This window comes from Nerophis lumbriciformis, linkage group LG03 (assembly GCF_033978685.3).
Source record: "Nerophis lumbriciformis linkage group LG03, RoL_Nlum_v2.1, whole genome shotgun sequence".
NCBI lineage: Eukaryota > Metazoa > Chordata > Actinopteri > Syngnathiformes > Syngnathidae > Nerophis > Nerophis lumbriciformis.
In genome coordinates, this window is record NC_084550.2 from 16,573,227 (window position 1) to 16,593,994 (window position 20,768).

General features: G+C 42.2%; 1 protein-coding gene and 1 pseudogene across 1 annotated transcript in view; both read right to left on the reverse strand.

Moving 5' to 3' along the window:
* fstl4 (follistatin-like 4) overlaps window positions 1–20,768 on the reverse strand; it is a 375,104-nt gene that overhangs the window by 178,303 nt on the left and 176,033 nt on the right. The gene's annotated exons all lie outside the window — the stretch shown is intronic.
* LOC133590559 (5S ribosomal RNA) lies at window positions 2,004–2,122 on the reverse strand (annotated as a pseudogene).

The window sequence follows — 20,768 nt, forward strand, 5'->3', positions numbered from 1 at the left end:
TGGGAGCCCAGTCTAGATTGTATTTTTTTACTCATCCTTCCCAAGCATTTACCTTTTCCCCCATCTTTTACGGGCCGGCTTGTTGCGACCCATCAGCGTTCCTGTTTTGTAACCCTGTACACTGTGTTTTTGTCTAATCTTGAATGGGTTTGTGCTGAAAACAAAGTTTTGTTGTACTTGTGCAATGACAATAAAGACCTACCTATCTACCATACTGATACAACCCCATCGTTAATACACAATACTGTTCATACTGATACAACCCATCGTTATTACACAATGCTGTTTCTACTGTTCATACTGATACAGTCCATTGTTAATACACAATACTGTTCATACTGATACAACTCAACGTTATTACACAAAACTGTTTCTACTGCTCATACTGATAAAGTCCATCGTTATTACACAATACTGTTCATATTGATACAACTCACCGTTATTACACAATACTGTTTCTACTATTCATACTGATACAGTCCATCGTTATTACACAATACTGTTTCTACAGTTCATACTGATAAAGTCCATCATTAATACACAATACTGTTCGTACTGATACAACCCATTGTTATTAAACAATACTGTTTCTACTGTTCATACTGATAAAATCCATCATTAATACACTATACTGTTCATACTGATACAACTCATTATTACACAATACTGTTTTTGTGTTACTGTTCATACTGATACAACCCATCGTTATTACACAATACTGTTTCTACTGTTCATACTGATAAAGTCCATCGTTATTACACAATACTGTTCATACTGGTACAACCCATCGTTATTACACAATACTGTTTCTACTGTTCATACTGATACAGTCCATCGTTAATACACAATACTGTTCATACTGATACAACTCATCGTTATTACACAATGCTGTTTCTGTTCATACTGATACAGTCCATCGTTAATACACAATACTGTTCATACTGATACAACCCATCGTTATTACACAATACTGTTACTGCTGTTCATACTGATAACGTGGATCGTTATTACACAATACTGTTCATACTGATACAGTCCATTGTTATCACACGATACTGTTTCTGTGTTACTATACTAATACAGTCCATTGTTATTACACAGTACTGTTTCTAGTGTTCATACTGATACAGTCCATCGTTATTACACAATACTCTTATTTGTTACTATACTGATACAGTCAGTCCATTGTTGATACAATTTATGTGTTGCTGTTCATACTGATATAGACATCATTATTACACAATACGGTTTTTGTGTTACAGTTCATACTAATATAATCCATCGTTATAACACCATACATTTGTTTGTGTTACTGTCCATATTGATACAGTCAATGGTTATTAAACAGTACATCTTAAAACGTTTAAAAACCTCCTGTCAGCCGCCTGAAACACCATCATTGCCACAACGGCGTTTTGAAAGTGGCGTTCCTTTTGCTGTAGCATTTAAAAAGTGCAAAGAAGTTAGCCAGAGATGCCTGTAAGGATAAAGCTAGCTTTGATTTCCTCATGGAAATAATGGTGTAAGTTATCGGTACCGATGTTAAGAAGCAGGCTTATCCCTAGTAATAATAATACACCTAATACCAGTATCAGCATTGAAATCAAACACCATCATGACTTGTTCACTCAATGCTAAAATAGATATGTATGTAGTTCACTTTTTAAACGATACTATCAGGATTGTGCAGTCGTTGGAAAATATAATTTCTTATCAATACAGAATACATAGAATTAGATCAGATTACAACTATTGTCATATTTCAATATTTGCCCTTCCATCGTTAGTTTGTGTTCGTTGGATAGAGGTTACTATCTTGTCATACTTTATGTCTGCAACCCATTTACAAAAAACAGAAACACAACAAGTAATACTTGCTTAGATTTGTTTGGGTTCCAACAAATAGAGCCTGGAACTGATTCTGACAGAGCACAGGAAGTTTCCGTATGAGCTCACTCCCAGGCAGCGTCACCCCATTACCCACTTTAATCTCATCCAATCATTTTGTACAGCACCTGGTTTTCCCAGGCGGTCTCCCATCCAAGTACTAACCAGGCCTGACCCGGCTTAGCTTACGAGATCTGACGAGATCGGGCGTGCTCAGGGTAGTATGGCCGTAAGCCTTGGGAAGAGGTTGAATCCTTCACCTACCTTGGCAGTGTGATTGACAAACAGGGCAGCACAGACGCTGACATAAAAGCACAAATCAGGAAGGCACGTGTTGCGTTTACCCAACTGCGTAACATTTGGATCTCGAAAGAACTGACCCTCAACACCGAAGTCAGATTATCTAACTCCAACATCAAAGCAGTCCTCTTATATGAAGCAGAGACCTGGAGAACCAAAGCTGACACCGTCAAAAAAGTGCAGGTCTTCTGCGGAAGATTCTCCCCATCCGATGGCCAGACACCATAAGCAATACTGAACTCTGGCAAAGAACAAATCAGCTTCCCGCGGAAGTGGAAATTAAGAAACGCAGATAGCTCTGGATAGGCCACACTCTGCGTAAGCCCACAAATACCATTACTAGACAAGCCCTAAAATGGAACCCGCAGGGCAAGCGGAAAAGTGGCCGTCCCAGAAACACCTGGAGGCAGACACGAAGAGCATGAAGATGACCTGGACCCAACTGAAGAGAACGGCCCAACATAAATGCCTGGAGATCACTTGTTGACGGCCTATGCACCAGAAGGGGCACTAAGTAAGTAAGCAAAGTAATCATTTTGTGTTTCAGCTAGAACAAAATAACATTTTGGGGAAAAAAGTGTGTTTGTGTGCTGATTCCTCAGCATGTGTCAAAAACACAGGAAGTGCAGGTAGGAGGACCTTTAAAAATGTCAACAGAAGGATCTCACGAGAGAGCAACTTATTATCGGCTGGGATATTCAGCATTTTGCTGAATATCGGTATGGGACTTTTTTTTTTTGCTTTTATCTGTCTCAGCATTTTTTTTTATAGTATACACATATATTACCAGTATTTAGATTTTTTTTAACTGAAAAATCAGTGAAGCTCAAATGTTTGTCCTGCATGACAAAAGTTACCTTTTTGCTGGAGCCCAATATTATGTACTTTTTAAAATGTATTTAAAAATAAAAATTACTCTCATTGTCAACAATTCTTCCCAATAATGTTTTAATATCTGACAGGGTATTTATTTCAGCGGCCATGCCTCCCTTCCTCTCCTTGCAGTGCCGGTCGCCTACAGTACCTTTTCTCTCCTGAGAGTTTCTGCCCTTCTTTCCAGTGTCTTCCCGGTTTCGCTTTGTGTATTTTTGTGGATGTTGGACAAAGACAATGGATGAGGACGATGGACGAGGAAGATGGACAAAGACAATGGACGAGTACGATAGATGACGACGATAGGCGAGAACTATGGATGATGGACGAAGATGATGCACAATGGATGATGACTATAGACGAGGAAGACTGATGATGAACGAGGACGGTGGACAAGGACCTTAATGATGGACAAAGACGATGGACGAGGACGACAGACGAGGACGATGCTTGATAGACGAGGAGGAAGACGATGGACAAGGACAATGGACAAGGACGATGGACGAAGACGATGGACAAAGACGATGATTGACAATGGATGAGGACGACGGACAAAGACGATAAACGAGAGACGAAGACAATGGATGATGGACAAGAACAATGGATGATGGTTGAGGACGATGGAAGAGGACGATGAATGAGGACGATGGATGATGGATGAGGACAATGGACGAAGACGATGGACAATGGACGAATACTATGGACAAGGATGATGAAGGATGAACAAAGACGATGGACGATGGATAAAGACGATGGGTTATGGACGAAGAACGTTGACGGAAGACAATGGACGAGGACAGTGTACAAAGACAATCGGCAAGGACGATGTATGAAGACAATAGACAAGGACGAAGACGATGGATGAAGACGATGAACGAAGACAACTGACAAGGGCGAGGACGAAGACGATGGATGAGGACATAAGACAAAGACTTTGGACAATGGATGATGGACGAAGCCAATTGGACGAGGACGATGGACGAAGACGATTGATGAGGACGAAGACGAACGAGGAATGAGGACGTCAGACAAGGACGATGGACAAGGACGATGGATGATGGACAAGGACAATCGACAAAGACGATAGACGAAGACGAACGAGGACATCAGACAAGGACGATGGACAAGGACGATAGACAAGGACGATGGACGAAGACAATTGACACGGACAAGGACGAAGACGATGGACAAAGATGATAAATGAAGACAATTGACACAGACAAGGACGAAGACGATGGAAGAGGATGATGGACGGGGACGATGGACAAGGAAGAGGATGAAGACGATGGACGATAGACAAAAATTATGGATGAAGACAATGGACAAAGACGATTAACAAAGACGAGGACGAAGACCATGGGCGATGGACGAGAACAATGGACAAGGACAATTGACAAGGACGAGGACGAAGACGATGGACGATTGACGATAGACAATGGACGAGGACGATGGACACGGACAATGGACAAGGACAATGGGTGATGGACAAGGACAAGGGACAATGGATGATAGACGAGGACGATGGACGAAGACAATGGACGAGGGCGACGAACAATGTATTAAGACGATGGATAAAGACGATGAACGAACGGACAAGGACGATGGACGAAAACGACTGACGATGGACAAAGACGATTGACGATTAAAAAAAAACGAGGACGAAGACGATGGACGCTGAATGATGGACAAGGACAATGGACGATGGACGAGGAGGATGGATGATGGGATGATGGACAAAGACGATGGTGGAAGGACGAAGACGATTGACAAGGACGAGGACGAAGACGATGGATGAGGACGATGGACGAGGACGAGAACGATTGATGATTAACGAGGACGATTGATGATGGACAAGGACTATTGATGATGGGCGATAGACGATAGGACGAGGACAAGTTGCCTGAACCGGAGAGAAAACACAACATCTCTGATCTGCATTCAACCAGCGTTTCCTCATCAGGACAGAAAGGTGGTTATTTCTGTGTAGAAGGCACAAGGTTTTAATCAACGCCATGGCCAGAAGTGGCTCACCTCGCAAATTAGCATATTCTGTTCAGCAAAATATGCTCACTCTCATGATTTGATTTATAAAATCATTTTTGGCAGCTGAGTCTGAAGAAGACTTTGTTTTATTTTATTTGACAACACAAATTGAATGAAACACTTTTGTCTCTTTAAAATGCCAGCTTGTGTCTTTCAGACTCACCAAATGTACGTCACAGCACTCATATTTCATGTTTTTATACCTTCTCAAAGGACATTGCCCTAGAAATATATCGGTATATCCTTCAGTGTGCAGCTTTTGGAGCAGCATACATGTAGTATCTACTGAAAATAAATATCTGCAACACTAACAAGTACCCAGATGTGTGTGTTTTGCCATTAGTCTGGCACAGTGGTGGTAGCATCACAGAATAAGGCCGCACTGGGAGAGCTGTGGTTCAGTAAGTGGAACCTGAATTGGCACACAAGTGTGGGGTAAGAAAATGGTGTTTTAGCAACAGTCAAACATTGTGGTCTCAGCATAATGGCTCAGAGCCTGCACGAGTCCTGCCAGCACAACAGAAGCTGCGGTTCATTGAGTGAAGGCTGATTGTGTAGCAAGATAATTGTGTTCTACAAACAGTCAATCAGGGTGGTCACATCTTTTCAGACCAGGGGACGCAAAAGTGCTTCCTGCACAAGGGAGCTACGGTTCACTGAGGTGGACCTAAATTGGTACGAAACTCTGTAGCAACATATTTGTGTTTTACTAACAATCCAGTGTGGTGCCATGCTGCAAGCACTGGAGGAGCTGTGGTTCCTTGTGTAGAACCTTAATTGGTACACAAGTGGAGAGCAGGAAAACTGTGTTTTAGTAACAGTCAAGAATGCTGGTCACAGCATCACAGGTCAGGGGCTGCACGAGTGCTGCCAGCAATAGAGGAGCTGTGATTCAATGAATGGAACCTGAATTGCTACACAAATATTCAGCAAAATAATTGTGTTTTAATAACAATCCAGCACGCCATCTACAGCATTACGATGAAGGGGCAGCACGAGTGCTGACACCACTGGAGGAGCTGTGGTTCCTTGTATATAACTTGAATTGCTACACAAGTGGAGAGCAGGAAAATTGTGTTTTGGTAAAAGTCAAGAATGCTGGTCACAGCATATAAGGTCAGGGGCTGCATGAGTGCTGCCATCAATACAGAAGCTGCGATTTAATGAATGGAACCTGAATTGCTTCACAAATCATCAGTAAAATAATTGTGTTTTACTAACAATCCAGCATGGTCTCTACAGTATTACGGTGAAGGGGCTGCACGAATGCTGCCACCACTGGAGGAGCTGTGGTTCATTGTATATAACTTGAATTGCTTCACAAGTGGAGAGCAGGAAAATTGTGTTTTAGTAACAGTCAATAATGCTGATCACAGCATCACAGGTCAGGGGCTGCACGAGTGCTGCCAGCAATAGAGGAGCTGTGATTCAATGAATGGAACTTGAATTGCTACACAAATATTCAGCAAAATAATTGTGTTTTAATAACAATCCAGCACGCCGTCTACAGCATTACGATGAAGGGGCAGCACGAGTGCTGACACCACTGGAGGAGCTGTGGTTCCTTGTGTATAACTTGAATTTGTACACAGGTGTATAGCAGAGAAATTGTGTTTTAGTAACAGTCAAGAATGCTGGTCACAGCATCACAGGTCAGGGGCTGCACGAGTGCTGCCAGCAATACAGGAGCTGCGATTTAATGAACGGAACCTGAATTGCTTCACAAATATTCAGTAAAATAATTGCGTTTTACTAACAATCCAGCACGGCGTCTACAGCATTACGATGAAGGGGAAGCACGAGTGCTGCCACCACTGGAGGAGCTGTGGTTCCTTGTATATAACTTGAATTGCTACACAAGTGGAGAGCAGGAAAATTGTGTTTTGGTAAAAGTCAAGAATGCTGGTCACAGCATATAAGGTCAGGGGCTGCATGAGTGCTGCCATCAATACAGAAGCTGCGATTTAATGAATGGAACCTGAATTGCTTCACAAATCATCAGTAAAATAATTGTGTTTTACTAACAATCCAGCATGGTCTCTACAGTATTACGGTGAAGGGGCTGCACGAATGCTGCCACCACTGGAGGAGCTGTGGTTCATGGTATATAACTTGAATTGCTTCACAAGTGGAGAGCAGGAAAATTGTGTTTTAGTAACAGTCAATAATGCTGATCACAGCATCACAGGTCAGGGGCTGCACGAGTGCTGCCAGCAACAGAGGAGCTGTGATTCAATGAATGGAACCTGAATTGCTACACAAATATTCAGCAAAATAATTGTGTTTTAATAACAATCCAGCACGCCGTCTACAGCATTACGATGAAGGGGCAGCACGAGTGCTGACACCACTGGAGGAGCTGTGGTTCCTTGTATATAACTTGAATTGCTACACAAGTGGAGAGCAGGAAAATTGTGTTTTGGTAAAAGTCAAGAATGCTGGTCACAGCATATAAGGTCAGGGGCTGCATGAGTGCTGCCATCAATACAGAAGCTGCGATTTAATGAATGGAACCTGAATTGCTTCACAAATCATCAGTAAAATAATTGTGTTTTACTAACAATCCAGCATGGTCTCTACAGTATTACGGTGAAGGGGCTGCACGAATGCTGCCACCACTGGAGGAGCTGTGGTTCATTGTATATAACTTGAATTGCTTCACAAGTGGAGAGCAGGAAAATTGTGTTTTAGTAACAGTCAATAATGCTGATCACAGCATCACAGGTCAGGGGCTGCACGAGTGCTGCCAGCAATAGAGGAGCTGTGATTCAATGAATGGAACTTGAATTGCTACACAAATATTCAGCAAAATAATTGTGTTTTAATAACAATCCAGCATGCCGTCTACAGCATTACGATGAAGGGGCAGCACGAGTGCTGACACCACTGGAGGAGCTGTGGTTCCTTGTGTATAACTTGAATTTGTACACAAGTGTATAGCAGAGAAATTGTGTTTTAGTAACAGTCAATAATTCTGGTCACAGCATCACAGGTCAGGGGCTGCACGAGTGCTGCCAGCAATACAGGAGCTGCGATTTAATGAACGGAACCTGAATTGCTTCACAAATATTCAGTAAAATAATTGCGTTTTACTAACAATCCAGCACGGCGTCTACAGCATTACGGTGAAGGGGCAGCACGAGTGCTGCCACCACTGGAGGAGCTGTGGTTCCTTGTGTGTAACTTGAATTTGTACACAAGTGTATAGCAGAGAAATTGTGTTTTAGTAACAGTCAATAATGCTGGTCACAGCATCACAGGTCAGGGGCTGCACGAGTGCTGCCAGCAATAGGGGCGCTGTAGTTCATTGTGTAGAACCTGTTTTAGGAGACAAGTGCCTAGCAGTAAAATTGTAGTTTACCAACAGTCAAGAATGCCGACTGCAGCATCGCAGGTCAGGGGCTACACAAGTGCTGCTAGTAAGAGTGGAGCTCCAAATCAATGAGTGTAACCTGATGTGGTACACAAATATGTAGCAAAATACTTTTGTTTTACCAACAGTCCAGCGTGGTGTCTACAGCAGAGTTTCATGTTCCGCGATTTAATCAAATAACACAGCGACCGCGATGGATGGACAAGAAGATGACAGAAAATATATCTCTGTCAAAAATCAGAACTTTGTTTTAATATCTTGACAAATATGAGATTATTGTATAAGTAAAGAAGCGCAGGCAGCAGCTCACACATTCTCATACTTTCTGTAACATCCAGGAAAAAAATATGTCAGAAATGGCAACAGCGGAGGATGAATGTCCCATAACAAGAAGATAGAAAAAAAGAGGCTACAAAGGCGGATGCGCGCAAATTTTCAGGACTTATGCAGATCCCAAATGCAGATCAGCAGGTACCAGAAGGTAAGAACAGTTGCTTTTGCATAATATTGCGACACAAAACGCCAGATAAAATGTCTTACCTTATACACACACCATAATAATACTCCTATGTTGAAGCACAGTACAATCCATCAAGCGCTGCGGCTTCAGAGCTTACCAAAGTCGTACTAAAACATTTTGATGGATTTTTGAGCGCCGTGTGTAATGTTCTATATTTTCAATGGAACATATAAAATGTTGGTGTTGTTTACTTGAGTCATATTGCCATCATAGTGCAGCCTACACTTATCTCTTATGTTTGACTGTCACACTTGCCATTTCACCATGTGCCAAATAAAACAGCTTCGAAGTGGGTAAGCTCAACCAAACATATTCAGTACATTAGGCGCACCGGGTTATAAGGCGCACTGTCGAGTTTTGAGAGAAAAACCTGATTTTAAGTGCGCCTTATAGTGAAAAAGAGCAGGCAGCAGCTCATACATTCTCATACTTTCTGTAACACACAGGAAAGGCAGCTTGAAACATGTCTCAACTCTAGTCTACATGAAGGATTCACAATATTCCAGGGTTCCTCACCAGGAAACATTACAAAGTATTAAATCCATAAACTGTTTCAAAATGATATACAATTTAGTAGATGGTGAGGTATTGTGATGTAGAAAAATACCATATTTTTACCAATTTCCCACACTGTAAAAAAAAAAAAGAAAGTTCAGAAAACGCAAATTTTCAAGGCAACATGATGCAACAAGATTTTTGCGTTTTCTCAACTTTTGAGACACTGTTTTGGTACACTGTAAAAAATAATTATAGTTTTCAAGTTAGTCAGACTCAGAAAAAAGGTTTCACTATGTTTAACTAGCAAAACAGTGTCTGGCCAGCAGTAGTCAAAAGTTGAGAAAACGCAAAAATCTTGTTGCATCATGTTGCCTTGAAAATTTGCGTTTTCTCAACTATTTTTTTTTTTTACAGTGCAGGAGATGTTCTATATTTTGAAATGCAATTGTTGATTCTCCTCTCAGACACACGGAACTCTCTAATAACTAAAGTTATTTGGGTGAATAATGTAAACTCACTACACCGGTATGTTTTAGCGCTTTCATGGCGAGTTTACTGACAGATATAAGTAAGAACTTTACACTACTTTATATTAGAAATGGCAACAGCGGAGGATGAATGTCCCATAACAAGAAGATAGAGAAAAAAGAAGAAGCTTATCGACTACAAAGGCGGAAGCGCGCAAATTTTCAGGACTTATGCAGATCCCAAATACAGATCAGCAGGTACCAGAAGGTAAGAAAAGTTGCTTTTGCATAATATTGCGTAACAAAACGCCAGATAATATGTCTTAAATTATACACACACCATAATAATACTCCTATGTTGAAGCACAGTACAATCCATCAAGTGGTGCGACTTCATGGCTTACCAAAGTCGTACTAAAACATTTTGATAGATTTTTGAGCGCCGTGTGTAATGTTCTATATTTTCAATGGAACATATAAAATGTTGGTGTTGTTTACTTGAGTCATATTGCCATCATAGTGCAGCCTACACTTATCTCTTATTTTTGACTGTCACACTTGCCATTTCACCATGTGCCAAATAAAACAGCTTCGAAGTGGGTAAGATCAACCAAACGTATTCAGTACATTAGGCGCACCGGGTTATAAGGCGCACTGTCGGGTTTTGAGAGAAAAAACTGATTTTAAGTGCGCCTTATAGTGAAAAAGAGCAGGCAGCAGCTCATACTTTCTGTAACACACAGGAAAGGCAGCTTGAAACATGTCTCGACTCTAGTCTACATGAAGGATTCACAATATTCCAGGGTTCCTCACCAGGAAACATTACAAAGTATTAAATCCATAAACTGTTTCAAAATGATATACAATTTAGTAGATGGTGAGGTATTGTGATGTAGAAAAATGCCATATTTTTACCAATTTCCCAAGAGATGTTCTATATTTTAAAATGTAAATGTTGATTCTCCTCTCAGACACACGGAACTCTAATAACTAAAGTTATTTGGGTGAATAATGTAAACTCACTACACCGGTATGTTTTAGCGCTTTCATGGCGAGTTTACTGACAGATATACAGTAAGAACTTTACACTACTTTATATTAGAAATGGCAACAGCGGAGGATGAATGTCCCATAACAAGAAGATAGAGAAAAAAGAAGAAGCTTATCGACTACAAAGGCGGAAGCGCGCAAATTTTCAGGACTTATGCAGATCCCAAATACAGATCAGCAGGTACCAGAAGGTAAGAAAAGTTGCTTTTGCATAATATTGCGGAACAAAACGCAAGATAATATGTCTTAAATTATACACACACCACAATAATACTCCTATGTTGAAGCACTGTACAATGCATCAAGCGGTGTGGCTTCATAGCTTACCAAAGTCGTACTAAAACATTTTGATGGATTTTTGAGCGCCGTGTGTAATGCTCTATATTTTCAATGGAACATATAACATTTTTGGGTTGTTTACTTGAGTCATATTGCAGTCTACACCTATCTCTTATGTGTAACTACCATCATATTGCAGTCTCCACATATGTCTTATGTGTGACTGCCATCTACTGGTCACACTTATCATTTCACCATGTACCAAATAAAATAGCTTCGAGGTCGGTAAGCACAACCAAAATTATTTTGTACATTAGGCGCACCGGGTTATAAGGCGCACTGTTGAGTTTTAACAAAATGAAAGGATTTTAAGTGCGCCTTATAGTCCTTAAAATACGGTACTTAAAAGTAGATCGGCGTGACTTCTTTTAGCAGGTGTACCCTGACAATGCTCGGGAGACACTATGAATCGCGTCCCTTCAGGTTAAAAGCCTCTTATTTCAAGAGAAAGCTGCCACCGCTTGAGTAAATCCCCCCTAAAGTGCTCGTCGTAAAGTCAGGACGAGGACGCGGAATAGTCCGGGCCGTGAGTCACAATCATCCCCATGAGTTGAGATGGAGGCGGTGAAATTGGACACTTTGGCCTTTGTGGCCCCCGGCCAAGCAAAAGCGACTTTTTCAGCGTTTTAGCTCGATCACATTTGAAAGCCAAGTCGGACAATGGCTGCAGGGGGCCGGAAACTGGGACACTTTGAAAGATTTAATACGACGTGTTTTATTTATTCTGCCTACAATAAGTCGAGAGTAGTTGTTGAAAGAAAGACAAGACAATGTAATTGAGTGGACGCTGGGATCATTCGTTCCAATTGTACTATATCCCTCTTTCTGGCTTTACTTTCACTTTCACTTTCTCTCATCTGCCGTTAAGAATTAATGCGGCGAGCCAAAGTCCCTAATGTGGATTAGCTATGCGCCGCGATGTGTGCCAGGAATCCCTCTGAGCTCCACGCGGTGATTAAAAGCGGCGCCATGGTGGCATGTGAGCGCGCATGAGAGACGACATGAGAAGACCTCGCCTCTCTATTTACACGTCCGCACCTTCAAGGGATGAGCACGTGGACTTAATCCTGCCTGGAAAATGACATTTGACGGGAACAAGCAACAGATGTTTGACAACCACTGCGGTACTCCATCGGATGTCTGCAGAATGACTTGATGTACTTTTTTTTTTTACTCTTCAACTTTTACTACAACTGTTGAACAGCAGCAGGAGACCAAAAAACCTGGAATTAAACTAATTTTGACATCCAGCTGGACCAAGAGCGTTAGAACCAGAGGGTCACCAACCAGTCGATCTTTGGGACTCTACCAGTCGATCTTTGGGACTCTACCAGTCGATCTCTGGGACCCCACCAGTCGATCTCTGGGACCCCACCAGTCGATCTCTGGGACCCCACCAGTCGATCTCTGGGACCCCACCAGTCGATCTGTGGGACCCCACCAGTCGATCTGTGGGACCCTACCAGTCCATCTTTGGGACCCTACCAGTCGATCTCTGGGACCCTACCAGTCGATCTCTGGGACCCTACCAGTCGGTCTTTGGGACCCCACCAGTCGGTCTTTGGGACCCCACCAGTCGATCTTTGGGACCCCACCAGTCGATCTCTGAGACACTACCAGTCGATCTCTGGGACCCCACCAGTCGATCTCTGGGACCCTACCAGTCGATCTTTGGGACCCCACCAGTCGATCTCTGGGACCCCACCAGTCGATCTTTGGGACCCCACCAGTCGATCTCTGGGACCCCACCAGTCGATCTCTGGGACCCCACCAGTCGATCTCTGGGACCCCACCAGTCGATCTTTGGGACACCACCAGTCGATCTTTGGGACCCCACCAGTTGATCTTTGGGACCCCACCAGTCGATCTCTGGGACCCCACCAGTCGATCTCTGGGACCCCACCAGTCGATCTCTGGGACCCCACCAGTCGATCTTTGGGACCCCACTAGTCGATCTTTGGGACCCTACATGTCCATAATAATAATAATGGATTACATTTTATATAGCGCTTTTCTAAGCTGTACACTGCCTCCGTCACAGTAAGCATTACAGCAAAGGCTACACTGAAGCGGTTACAGTCAGCATTACAGTAAGTGTTACAGCAAATGTTACAGTGGGCACTACATTAAGCGTTACTGCAAGTGTAACAGTTAGTGTTACAGTAAGCTGTACACTGCCTCTGTCACAGTAAGCATTACAGCCAACGTTACACTGAAGCTGTTACAGTCAGCGTTACAGCGAGCTTCACAGTAAGTGTTACGGTTAGCCTTACAAAAAGCATTATGGCAAGCTTTACAGTGGGCATTACAATACGTGTTACACTTTAGCCGTTACAGTAAGTGTTGCATAAAAAAGTTACAGCAAGCCTTACAGTAAGTGTTACGCTGCAGCCGTTACAGTAAGCGTTACAGTAAGCTTTACACTGCAGCCCTTACAGTAAGCGTTACAATAGGTCTAACAATAAGTGTTACAGTAAGCGTTACAGCAAGCATTACAGTAAGGGTTAACCTTACAAAAAGCATTACAGCAAGCATAACAGTAAGTGTTACAGTAAGCGTTACGCTGCAGTCATTACAGTAAGCGTTACAGTAAGCTTTATGCTGCAGCCCTTACAGTAAGTGTTACAATATGTTTAACAACAAGGATTATCATAAGCGTTACAGTAAGTGTTACAGCAAATGTTACAGTGGGCACTACATTAAGCGTTACAGCAAGTGTAACACTTAGTGTTACAGTAAGCTGTACACTGCCTCCGTCACAGTAAGCATTACAGCAAACGTTGCACTGAAGCTGTTACAGTCAGCGTTACAGCAAGCTTCACAGTAAGCGTTGCGGTTAGCCTTACAAAAAGTCTTACAAAAAGCATTACAGCAAGCGTTACAGTGGGCATTACAGTAAGTGTTACACTTTAGCCGTTACAGTAAGCATTACAGTAAGTGTTACGCTGCAGCTGTTACAGTAAGTGTTACAGTAAGCTTTACACTGCAGCCCTTACAGTAAGTGTTACAATAGGTCTAACAATAAGTGTTACAGTAAGAGTTACATCAAGCATTACAGTAAGGGTTACAGTTAACCTTACAGCAAGCGTAACAGTAAGTGTTACAGTAAGCGTTACAGTAAACGTTACACTGAAGCATTACAGTCAGCGTTACAGTTAGCATTAGAGTAAGCGTTACAGCGAGCTTCACAGTAAGCGTTACGGTTAGCCTTACAAACAGCGTTACGGCAAGCGTTAGTGGATATTACAGTAAACGCTATACTACCACTGTTACAGTAAGCATTACAGTAAGCGTTACAGTAAGCACTACTGTAAGCGTTTGAGTGAGCGTTACAGTAAGCTTTACAGCAAGCGTTATAGTAAGCGTTACATTGGGTGTTGCAGTGGGTGTTACAGTGGGTGTTACAACAAGTGTTACAGTAAGCGTGACAGTAAATGTTACAATGCAGCCGTTACAGTAAGCGTTACAGTAAGTTACATATCAGCCGTTACAGTAGGTTCTCAATTTACTGTTACGCCCCCCCTAGAAAAAAAAAATATTGCCCCACCCCACACACACACACACACTCCACAGTGACTATGAATAATATCATCTGTCTATAAAACTATACTTCTGCATAACATTGTAAGCGTATTAATATTAAAGGAAACCACACTCTGGTCTTTCCTCGTCTCCCACCATAGTTACAGTGAAGTCAAGTGTTACATATCCTTCGTCATATTCTGGTGCGGAAAAAACAGCGTGTTTCTCGAGGTCAAAGCCCCCGGCAGGGGTGCACGCCACTATATTTGAGAAGGACTGCGTTACACTTCAACCGCTGCAGTAAGCATTGCATCAAAGAGTTACAGTGAGCGTTACAGCGAGCGTTACAGCAAGGACCAATGCCCTCGGTGTTGCCCGCCAATTGCTTCCCAGACTACAAGCTCGACCCTGATCTGCAGGGTCTGCTGCTTTACAAAACAATTACATTCTTTCATCTTCTGCTTAAATGGGCGCTTGCAGCAGCCAGCGCCGTTGCCACGGTGACAGACGCTTGTGGCGGAGGTGCCCCGACGGCAACAACACAAGCCATTCTGTCAAAACGCTCGCTTATTAAAACGTCCTCAAGACTTCATTTTGGGTCCATTTGCCGGAAGACGGGATGGGAAGGGAAGAGAGTTTGAAATGACACAACCCTGTTGCTTTATGTCGAGAGAGAAGAATGAAATGTTCATTTTTGAATATCTTTAACATAATAAAATGTAGCCTGTAAATGTTTAAACTGACTTGACTCAACTTATCCCACAAAGAAATATAAACATCTAAACATCTCATAAACTGGATTTGACATGTACATTTACACTAGGTGTGTCTTTATATACTTATTATTATGTCCTTAACAGACAAGTCATTGTCATGTCTGCTCGCGGAAAACAAACATCCTAATCTACGATTTGACTCCCTCGAATGGCCTTGACGCTGTGAACAACAGGAACAGGCTGTTCTGAAAACACCCCCGAGGACACCTCAATGATTGACGCTTTTGACCTCCCTCCCTCCTCAACGACACCTGGAGTTGAAGTTTTGCTTGCATGCAGAACGGCCGAGCCTATGAACATTACATCGACACACCCAAGACAATGGGCATATACACACACACACACACACACCCTCCCCCACCCCACGCCTTCACCACCGCTTGATTTCCCTCGGGGTGATGGACGGCTGGCAGCGCTTCATAGCAGCAGTCGACCTCCAGGGTTCCAACTCCCCGCCCCTCTATTGCGAGTTGTCGTGATTAAATGTAACATGTTTATGTGTGCATGGCATGGAGCTTTTTTCCCACTCCAGACTAGAACCCCTTAGGAGCCCAGTCTAGATTGTATTTTTTACTCATCTTCTTCCCCAGCGTTTTACTTTTTTCTTATCTTTTATGGGGCGCCTTGTGGCGACCCATCAGCGTTCCTGTTCTGTAACCCTGTACACTGTTTGTTTGTCTAATCTTGAACGGGTTTGTGCTGAAAACATAGTTTCGTTGTACTTGTGCAATGACAATAATGTCCTATCCTATCCTTATATCGGTCCAATATCATCAAAAAAAAGTATGTGATGATATCAGCTGACATGTAAAATGTGTGATATCATGTCCGATATAAGGAATCAAGGTGACTTTCACACCAATCCATGAGTAACGACATTTTAAAGTGCATGCAGAGAGAGATACAAATGCTGGATGCGGACTACTCATCATAACTGAACTACATGAGTAGGTTGCCCACAGCCACAGCTGTTAATGCCAGTGGTATTTAATATTGAATAAAGCGGTAGTTAAGTAAGTTAGTCAGAAAGTTAAGTAGGGGTGTCCCAGTCCCGTTTTGATATCAAATATCAGTCCGATAATAGCAAAAAACAAAACAAAAACAAGCATTGGATGATACTGGCTCACATGTAAAGTGTGGAATAAAAGCAGTCCAGCAGCGTGTTTACTTGTGTGATATGTGTGATGCAAGCAGAGATACGAGTAAAAACTCATGTGTGATATTATGTGTGATACAAGCAGAGATACGAGTAAAAACTCATGTGTGATATCAAGTGCGATACAAGCAGTCCTGCAGCCTGACTGGTGTGTGATGTCATGTAAAACCCCAGCAGTCCTACAGAGTGTTTGCTTGCGTGTGATATCATGTGCGATACAAGCAGTCATGTAGCATGCTTATTTGTGTGTGATATCATGTGCGACACAAGCAGTCCTGCAGCGTGTTTACTTGTGTGTGATATGTGTGATACCAGCAGTCCTGCAGCGTGTTTACTTGCGTGTGATATCATGTACGATACAAGCAGTCATGCAATGCGTTTACTAATGTGTGTTATCATGTGCGATACAAGCAGTCCTGCAGCGTGTTTACTTGTGTGAAATCATGTGTGATTCAGACAGTCCTGCAGCGTGTTTACTTGCCTGTGATCTCGTGTGCAATACAAGCAGTCCTGCAGCGTGTTTTCCTGTGTGTGATATCATGTGCGATTCAAGCAATCCTGCAGTGTGTTTACTTTTGTGTGATACCATGTGCAATACAAGCAGTCCTGCAGCGTGTTTACTTTTGTGTGATATCATGTGCGATACAAACAGTCCTGCAGCATTTTTACTTGCGTGTGATATCATGTGCGACACAAACAGCCCTGCAGCCTGTTTACTTGTGTGCGATATCACGTGCGATACAAGCAGTCTTGCAGGGTGTTTACTAGTGTGTGATCTCATGTGCGATACAAGCAGCCCTGCTGCCTGTTTACTTGTGTGCGTTATCACGTGTGATGCAAGCAGTCTTGCAGCGTGTTTACTTGTGTGTGATCTCATGTGCGACACAAGCAGTCCTGCAGCATTTTTACTTGCGTGTGATATCATGTGCGACACAAACAGCCCTGCAGCCTGTTTACTTGTGTGCGATATCACGTGCGATACAAGCAGTCTTGCAGGGTGTTTACTAGTGTGTGATCTCATGTGCGATACAAGCAGCCCTGCTGCCTGTTTACTTGTGTGCGTTATCACGTGTGATACAAGCAGTCTTGCAGCATGATCTCATGTGCGACACAAGCAGTCCTGCAGCGTGTTTACTTGTGCGTGACATCATGTGCGATACAAGCAGTCCTGCAGCGTGTTTACTTGTGCGTGACATCATGTGCGATACAAGCAGTCCTGCAGCGTGTTTACTTGTGTGTGATATCATGTGCGATACAAGTCGTCCTGCAGTGTAGGTTTTTTGCAAACATGGATAGCCAGTTAACATATAAAAGTCCTCCATTAACCACACAATTTATTCTATTTTACTAAATTAATTTACAAAATAAATGTGCTAGGCTATAGGCTACTAGGAGCTAGCAGCTACACAACAGCTAAGCACACTCTAGCACACAAGCTAGACATATGTAATCATCATTGAGCAATAAAACAGCACACATGTCAATACAAATAATGATAGTTGTGTAATACTTACACATACAAATGCTACATGGTGCCCCCTACTGGCGATGTCCCTCCCCTGCTGCTGTCTCTATACTGTCTAGTTTCCATGGTTTCCAAGGGAAGGCGCGAGTGACTGAGCACACCTGATTGCAATCATCTCCACCCGACTGACCAGACACACCTGTGGTTGTGGGATCCTGTCACGCTTTCCACGCCAACTCCGCCTGTTAGTATTTTGGCCGCTTGTATTTTTGGATATCTAATCGGTCCTCCTGGCTTCCCCTTGAGACCACCATTCGTTTCCAGTTTTCTTTTTTTTTTTTCCTCCATCTAAATTTCACTCAGAGTTTATTCGTGCCACCGGCTCTCTACCGCCTGTGACATTGATTTCGGTTTCTTACCCCTTATGGCGTCATTAGCTTGTTTTTGTTATTCCGGTACCTCCAGGCCAGTATTGTCATTTTTGTTATCACTCGCATTTTGTGAGATTAGGTCCTGTTTTTTTTTGTGTTTTTTTTTTATGGGGGGATCCACCCTGAAGAAAAGCGTAACAACAAAGTCTCCAAGGCGGACACATATTACACTAAACACAAATATAAATGCAACACTTTTGTTTTTGCTCCCATTTCTCATGAGTTGAACTCAAAGATCAAAAACAAAAGAGATCTTTGGATCGGGAACTAATCATGACTTGACGTTGATATCGACAACTGATATATGTCTTTAGGATCGGGAACTAATCATGACATGATATTGATATCAACCACTGATATATGTCTTTAGGATCGGGAACTAATCATGACTCGACGTTGAGATCGACATCTGATATATGTCTTTAGGATCGGGAACTAATCATGACTTGACGTTGATATTGACAACTGATTTATGTCTTTAGGATCGGGAACTAGTCATGACTCAATGTTGATATCGACAACTGATATATGTCTTTAGGATCGGGAACTAATCATGACTTGATGTTGATATCGACAACTGATATATGGCTTTTGGATCGGGAACTAATCATGACTTGACATTGATATGGACAACTGATATATGGCTTTAGGATCGGGAACTAATCATGACTCAATGTTGATATCGACAACTGATATATGTCTTTAGGATCGGGAACTAATCATGACTTGACGTTGATATGGACAACTGATATATGGCTTTAGGATCGGGAACTAATCATGACTCAATGTTGATATCGACAACTGATATATGTCTAGGATCGGGAACTAATCTTGACTTGACGTTGATAGACAACTGATTTATGTCTTTAGGATCGGGAACTAATCATGACTCGACGTTGAGATCGACAACTGATTTATGTCTTTAGGATCGGGAACTAATCATGACTCGACGTTGATTTCGACAACTGATATATGTCTTTAGGATCGGGAACTAATCCTGACTTGACGTTGATTACGACAACTGATATATGTCTTTAGGATCGAGAACTAATCATGACTCAATGTTGATATCGACAACTGATATATGTCTTTAGGATCGGGAACTAATCCTGACTTGACGTTGATATCGACAACTGATATATGTCTTTAAGATCGGGTACTAATCATGACTCGACGTTGATATCGACAACTGATATATGTCTTTAGGATCGGGAACTAATCATGACTTGACATTGATATCGACAACTGATATATGTCTTTAGGATCGGGAACTAATCATGACTTGACGTTGACTTTGACAACTGATATATGTCTTTAGGATCAGGAACTAATCATGACTTGACGTTGATATCGACAACTGATATATGGCTTTTGGATCGGGAACTAATCATGACTCGACGCTGATATCGACAACTGATATGTGGTTTTAGGATCGGGAACTAATCATGACTATAGGCTACTAACAGCTACACAACAGCTAAGCACACAATAGCATACACGTTTAACATACATAATAATCATTGAACAATAAAACAGCACATTTGTCAATATAATCAAGTACCAAACAATTATAGTTGTATATTAGTTACACATACAAAATCTCCATGGCAGAAGCATATTACAAAGTATCAAGTAACAAACGTGTCCACATCATTCAACTTACCGCGTCATGAGCTTTACTTCATGAATTATTGTGACCACTACATGTAAACAAAAAAAATCAAGACCACTCCACTTCGACTTAAAGACAGCATAAGTCCATTCCAGACGGTTCATAATAAATAGGTTAGTGTTTCTCGTACTTACCATTGTTCTTCGTTTGACCCATTTCACCCGATCAAACCTTTTCTAACATCCCGCACGACTAAATAATACAAGCACGGATGATGTTCGGATCCAATCCCAATTAAACACCTTGAGAACGCTTGAAAAGTGCAAGAGCGTCCCTGAGCTCGTGTTGTCAGCTTGTAAATAAGCTTTAATAAGTAAGAAGCAAAAGTATAATTGTATCACAATATCACAGAGGGCTGCACTATTTTTACAAGCGGCCTAATTAAAAGTGACTTAG